Source organism: Rhipicephalus sanguineus, chromosome 2 (genome assembly GCF_013339695.2).
Source record: "Rhipicephalus sanguineus isolate Rsan-2018 chromosome 2, BIME_Rsan_1.4, whole genome shotgun sequence".
NCBI classification, from domain to species: domain Eukaryota; kingdom Metazoa; phylum Arthropoda; class Arachnida; order Ixodida; family Ixodidae; genus Rhipicephalus; species Rhipicephalus sanguineus.
In genome coordinates, this window is record NC_051177.1 from 48,808,554 (window position 1) to 48,814,472 (window position 5,919).

The 5,919-nt window shown below is 44.4% G+C and overlaps 1 long non-coding RNA gene across 1 annotated transcript; it reads left to right on the plus strand.

Moving 5' to 3' along the window:
• Window positions 1-1,060: 1,060 nt before the first annotated feature.
• Window positions 1,061-2,909, plus strand: LOC125757483 (uncharacterized). The gene is made up of 3 exons (XR_007415258.1): window positions 1,061-1,229; window positions 2,326-2,509; window positions 2,803-2,909. It is a non-coding gene; the product is annotated as an uncharacterized LOC125757483 (long non-coding RNA).
• Window positions 2,910-5,919: the final 3,010 nt, after the last annotated feature.

Sequence of the window (5,919 nt, forward strand, 5' to 3'; positions counted from 1 at the left end):
TTTTTCTTCTCAGTCGATGTAATGATCCTGCCCCGCCACCCTTCGAAAGCTTTCTGCACCTAACGTGGTTTTGCACTGCTTCCAAGATCGGAGGCACCTCATCTGGTTTTGCATTGCCTTCGTGATCGGACCACCTTTCACTAAGCAACGATGTCATGTGATTACGTCATCATACTACGTTACGTCTCGTGACATCACAGTGACGTAATGATGACTTCGTGGCGTCACAAACTTTGGCTATATGTGACGTCATCGTGACGTCATATGGTGATGCCATCACTTGATAATTTTTTGCATCACTCGTCCCCGACGCCGCGGGACAGCAGACGCCGACGGTCAAATTTCGCGTTTGATGAGGCATTTAAGGCTTTCCTATTAAAAAAATGTAGTTCCTAACAGCGGAAGCCCCCTCCTCAGCGGAAGCCCTCTCAATACAGCCTTCTCCGAGAAAAGGCTTGTTTGTTTACGTAAGCTGCGGAGGTAACGCCTTGCACCCTTGAGTTGATGATCGCTGCAGCGAATGTGTTCATGGCGAGTGTATCGCATTACGTTATTTTTCTCTGAGGAAAACTTACGTAACTTTGGCTAATACCCGCTGAGCTATCGGTAGGAAAATAAACACCCCGTTTTTGTTTTCTTGGTAACATTGCAAAAGAGAGAAACATACATACGACGCACGCACACACGCACACACACAGGCACGTGCGCACATACGTGCTCGCACACATCACTCTAAGAAAAAAAAGAGTCAAAAGAGGGTCATAGAACCGTGACCCTCTTCGGGCGTCCATGTGACCCCTTTTGGAAGGTACAGGCAGAGAAAAAGAGTTAACATTTTGCAAGGAGTCACTGGACGCTCCTGAAGCGCGTTTCGAATGGCTTCCGTCATGAAAGAGCCGCCGATACGCCATACATATCGCGCGCTTGCCCTTTGGCGCCGTTGTGGCGCGTTGCTCGCCGACGGAGACGGGGTTGGCGCCGGGGTGGCGCGCCGCTTCTGGCTTCTCTCTCAGTCGTCTCACTGGTCTCACTCAGTCCGCTCAGTCTCAGTGTCCTCGTCTATTGGAATGCCTTGCGTGGTTGCGTTGACAGTCCGGCTTGCGTGTCTTGAAGTTTCATCAGTTTCATGTTCATGCGCGTCTTCGGTGGTCGGCTCCGTGCACGAAGTGACGCTTGGAGGGCGGAATATTCATGGAGGTGCGGATACGGACAACGGGCGCCAGTTAACGGTGAGTGTACTGCTTTCGTAGGCACTAATTATACAGCTTTAGCTGGGCGTCTGCAGCAGCTCTGCGGAAGTTATCTGCCAGCCATTTCCAACAGCAGCCTGTGTCCGCGGGGCTGTTGCGGATGCCCAACTAAAGCTGTCAGTTAACGAGTTGCCACCGTTATGCGCGTTGCTGTTCAAGCTCCCATAAAGTGAGCGATGCAAACAATTATCGAGGATCATTTCTTGCTGATCGCACGTTGTGTCAGCACTACTGAAGTTGCAAGATGTCGTTTTGAGATGCACTTTAGTCTACTTCATAATAACATTTCCATCGACCTTGTGTGTACAGCGTGCTTCTTCGCGTGGGAACGTGAAAAAAAAGAAAGCCTGTGTACAGAACGCTCACACGCGCTATATATAATGGTTTTTGTTGGCTTAAAGACGGTAGTTTGAGGTGCAGATATAGTACGGTGGCTTGCAGAACGTACTCGGTAGTCATTCAAGTTGAACACGCCTCGCCGGTAAGGCTTTTGAAAATGCTAGAGACTTTCGACGGCGCCCGTTGCGCCCGCCGCCGTGCACTTTTTTTCCTTCGTTACTGTTCGCTATTTTCATGGTTTGCCAACATCTGCGATGACGCTATAACAGAATCAAGTGAGTGTACGTGATTGTGGGAGTTATGTGTGCTAATTCTAGCATGTGACATGTCTGATCTCGACGTAGACGGCGTCCGCACGCGCTGGGTGTCGTTCGGGCCCGCGTACTCGCATGTGTTTATCTGAGTATGGGTTACGTTTGTAAAACATGCGGTCAGTAACCGCTCACGGCGTGCCCCTGACTGCCGGAGGATGTGCTTGGGTGTCGGGATAAGCCGGCGCAAAACCGTGTTTATTCTGAAACCAAATTTTGAAGCGATTTCTCAGAAAATAAGTGCTTTCATTCGTGTATAGCCAGTGCGTATTGCGACACGAGGTTCCCGCTGCCTTTTACGTGAAAATTTGTTTTCGTTGCGAAATTTGAACGAAACACTCGTGGCAGAGGTGTGTACAATAACGGTGTGTTGAACAAAGGGTGATTTTAAATACAAATAATGTGTGTGTTTTGGTTATTCCCAGAATCCCGGATCACTTCTGCCGCCTCTTCACTCCAGTTGACAGCCACACTCGGGGAAACGAAGGTGCCCCGTTGGTCTGGCGCCTCACCGCTCGCGATGGGAAAATCAACAGCGGCGTTCGCCGTGTCAACAAGGCAGTCGGTCCTACATTTCTTTTGGTTGGACAAGACGACGTCGGAAAAGAGGTGAGTGGCACCCACGCAAAGGAGCCTAAACCAATTTCGTTTGTTGTTTAAAAGAGGCTCACATCATCTTGTGCTACAAGTTTGTCGCAAAGTGACGTGTTACAAAAGGTACTATTTGCAAGTTGTGTTTTACACGATAACGGCAAAAAACTTGGCTCCTTACCATGCGTGTTTGCATTTGTTGTTTTGTTGTGAGCTTTCATTGTGTCTATGTGAACCACTTATTTTGTAGGTTTCGCTAACCTTTACTGCAATTTCATTTTCTCATCATAATATCACGTTCTGCTTTTCAGATACCGTTTTTCACGGTGCTCACGCTGAACAGGAGCGACAACCTAGCAAGCCACAAGTCTGATGCCTCCAGCCGTCACCATTTTTTTATTTATTCTTAATCATGAGGAATAAAGATTGAAACATGATGCCTATTTCTGCAGTTAATTTTGCACTATATGGCACTATGCACACCAGTCACACATTTTAGTTGGCTCTACTCATAGAAGCATGTAAATGAAGAATACCCAAACTTCTTAATTGGAAATCACAGACCATCTTTTCGCGCTTTCTATATAACTTTGCTGGAAAATATGTGTTGTTTTGACGAGTTTTATTAAAATAATGCTAAAACTGAACTATTCTTTTTTTACAGTCGCTGGGCAGAACGGCAAGTATTATTGGACTTGCTTAAAATGAATACTCCACTATTTTAAACAGTAGTCGCGCAAAAGTAGAGCAAGGATCAAATGAGTAGCTTAAAATACTTGTGGAGTCGCTTGATGCTTTGGTGTGGGTCCCTTGACCCCCCTAGGAGCGTTACCGGCAAGAGTCGTCTGACTCCCTATAAGTGGTACCGTGATCCTCCCGATGAGAGTCTTTGCACTCTTCCTAGAGGATCAGGGGACTCTCCTAGAGCGAGCTGACCCTGACCCACCAAGAGAGTCACCGTGACTATTTAAAGAGAGTCGTATACGTGGCAAGTCAGAACTCTCCGAAAAGAGTCACGCATACTCTTTTTTTTCTTAGAGTGCAGTGCTTAAAGCGTTTCTAGATCAACAAAACTCATGAAGCTAGGTTTCCGCGTTAATACCAGAAGTAATATCGAAACGGCTATTGCAAAACTGAACAGCACAGGAGGAAGGAAAATTGTCCAAAATAGTAAGAAACAAAGAAAAAAGAAAACGAATACCACTACACCATTGTTTCTATAAAAAAAAGAGTACGCCAATGTTTACAGAAGTACTATAGAAATATTTCTGTAAAAACTGACGTACTTCTTTTTAACAACCGAACGTTTCTTCAATTATACGTGAGTGCATTTAGCGAGCGTTTAGTGAGACAACTTGTCGTACTCGGAAAACAATATTGAACATCGAAGCTCCTTCACATAAAAAACGATGTGAGATTAGGCGATCTACGTGGGTTTGAAATTGGTGCATTCGGAATTTAGGAGTTGCTCAACTTTCGACAATAACGCAAGTGCCTTCAAGAGAACTGTCACATTCGGGCACTTTTAATGCAACTGAAAATTTATGAACCAAGCTTAGCGTCCAAGTCGCATGTGATGTGAGGGTAAGTCTTCTACGAGCGTCTGTCTGTAGAAGCAGAAATATTACCTTTTTGTAAGCGCCGATTCCTGTTTGCAAATGAGTTCGAACGACCGAAAATAAATTTCAGACGAACTTTTTCATTCACATCCCTACCAGTCCAATATTACTTTTTGATTCCGAAACCTACAGGAACATCAAATATTCAGTTAGCGTCGGCCATAATGAAAAACTGTAAGCCCTGAAGGAAGGTATGAATAGATTAGAAGTTTTTGTAAGAAGGGGAGGGGTGGAGGGCTAAAGGGGGCGAGGAGAAAGGGGTGGAGGGAGCTTGGCCTAAGGCGAGAAGCCAGAGGGCATACTTGAAGTCGTCCGTCGTACTTCGCGTTTTGCAGTGATTCTAGTAAATAATCATGTATTAATTAGCACAGCAATGCACTTCATTGGAAACACAAAAGACAACGAGAAAGAATCGGGGGAACTGAGGGGATCACTTTTTTAAATGCGAAGCATTTCTTAGCGAACTTCTGCGACTTTGAGCGTATCTATCTATCTATCTATCTATCTATCTATCTATCTATCTATCTATCTATCTATCTATCTATCTATCTATCTATCTATCTATCTATCTATCTATCTATCTATCTATCTATCTATCTATCTATCTATCTATCTATCTATCTATCTATCTATCTATCTATCTATCTATCTATCTATCTATCTATCTATCTATCTATCTATCTATCTATCTATCTATCTATCTATCTATCTATCTATCTATCTATCTATCTATCTATCTATCTATCTATCTATCTATCTATCTATCTATCTAGCCGCCTACGACTTTGTGCTCTCCCGTCCGTTTCGTTAATCGGATGTATACTAAAATTGGTGTGTCATAACATGGCCTTATTACGAACATAAATGACAGGTCATATCATGAAAAACATGAAACGCATGTCATGAACAGCATGATTTACATTCCACGGCCTTTGGGCTCCCTGGCCGTTCCGTTAATCGGATGTATACCAAAATTGGTGTGTCATAACAAGGCCTTATCGCAAGCATAAATGACAGGTCATATCATGAAAATCATGACACGCATGTCATGAACAGCATGATTTACATTCCACGGCCTTTGGGCTCTTGTGGCCGTTCCGTTAATTTCATAAATACCAAAATTGGTACGGCGTGACAAGAGTTCATGACGAACATAATGACAGGTCCTAACATGCAAATCGTGATGCGCATGTCATGTGCAGCATGATTTACATGACATGGTCTCGGGGCGCTCGCGGGCGTTTAAATGAAGGGATACATACGAAAACTGGCATGACGAGACATTTCTGTATGACGAACATAACTGACACGTGGTAACATGAAAATCGTGATATGCATGTCATGTATGACATGATTTACATGCCACGCTCATGGCGCACTCGCGGCCGTTTCGCTACATTGATATACACCAAAATTGTTATTGTGCGATGTGACTTTATGAAGAACATGAATAACAGGTGGTAGCACGAAAACCATGACATCCATGACATGTATGTCATGATTTACATGCCACGCTCGTGGTGCATTCGCGTCCGTTTCGCTTGCGTGATATACACCAAAATTGGTGTTACGCGACACGACTGTATGACGAACGTAAGTGAGACGTGGTAACATGAAAATCATGGCATGCAAGTCATGTACGACCTGATTTACATGCCACGCTCATGATGCGCTAGCGGCAGTTCCAGTAGATTGATATACACCAAAATTCGGTATTGCGTGATGTGACTGTATGAAGAACATGAATGACAGTTGGTAAGATGAAAACCATGATGTGCATGTCATGTATGTCATGATTTAATTGCCACG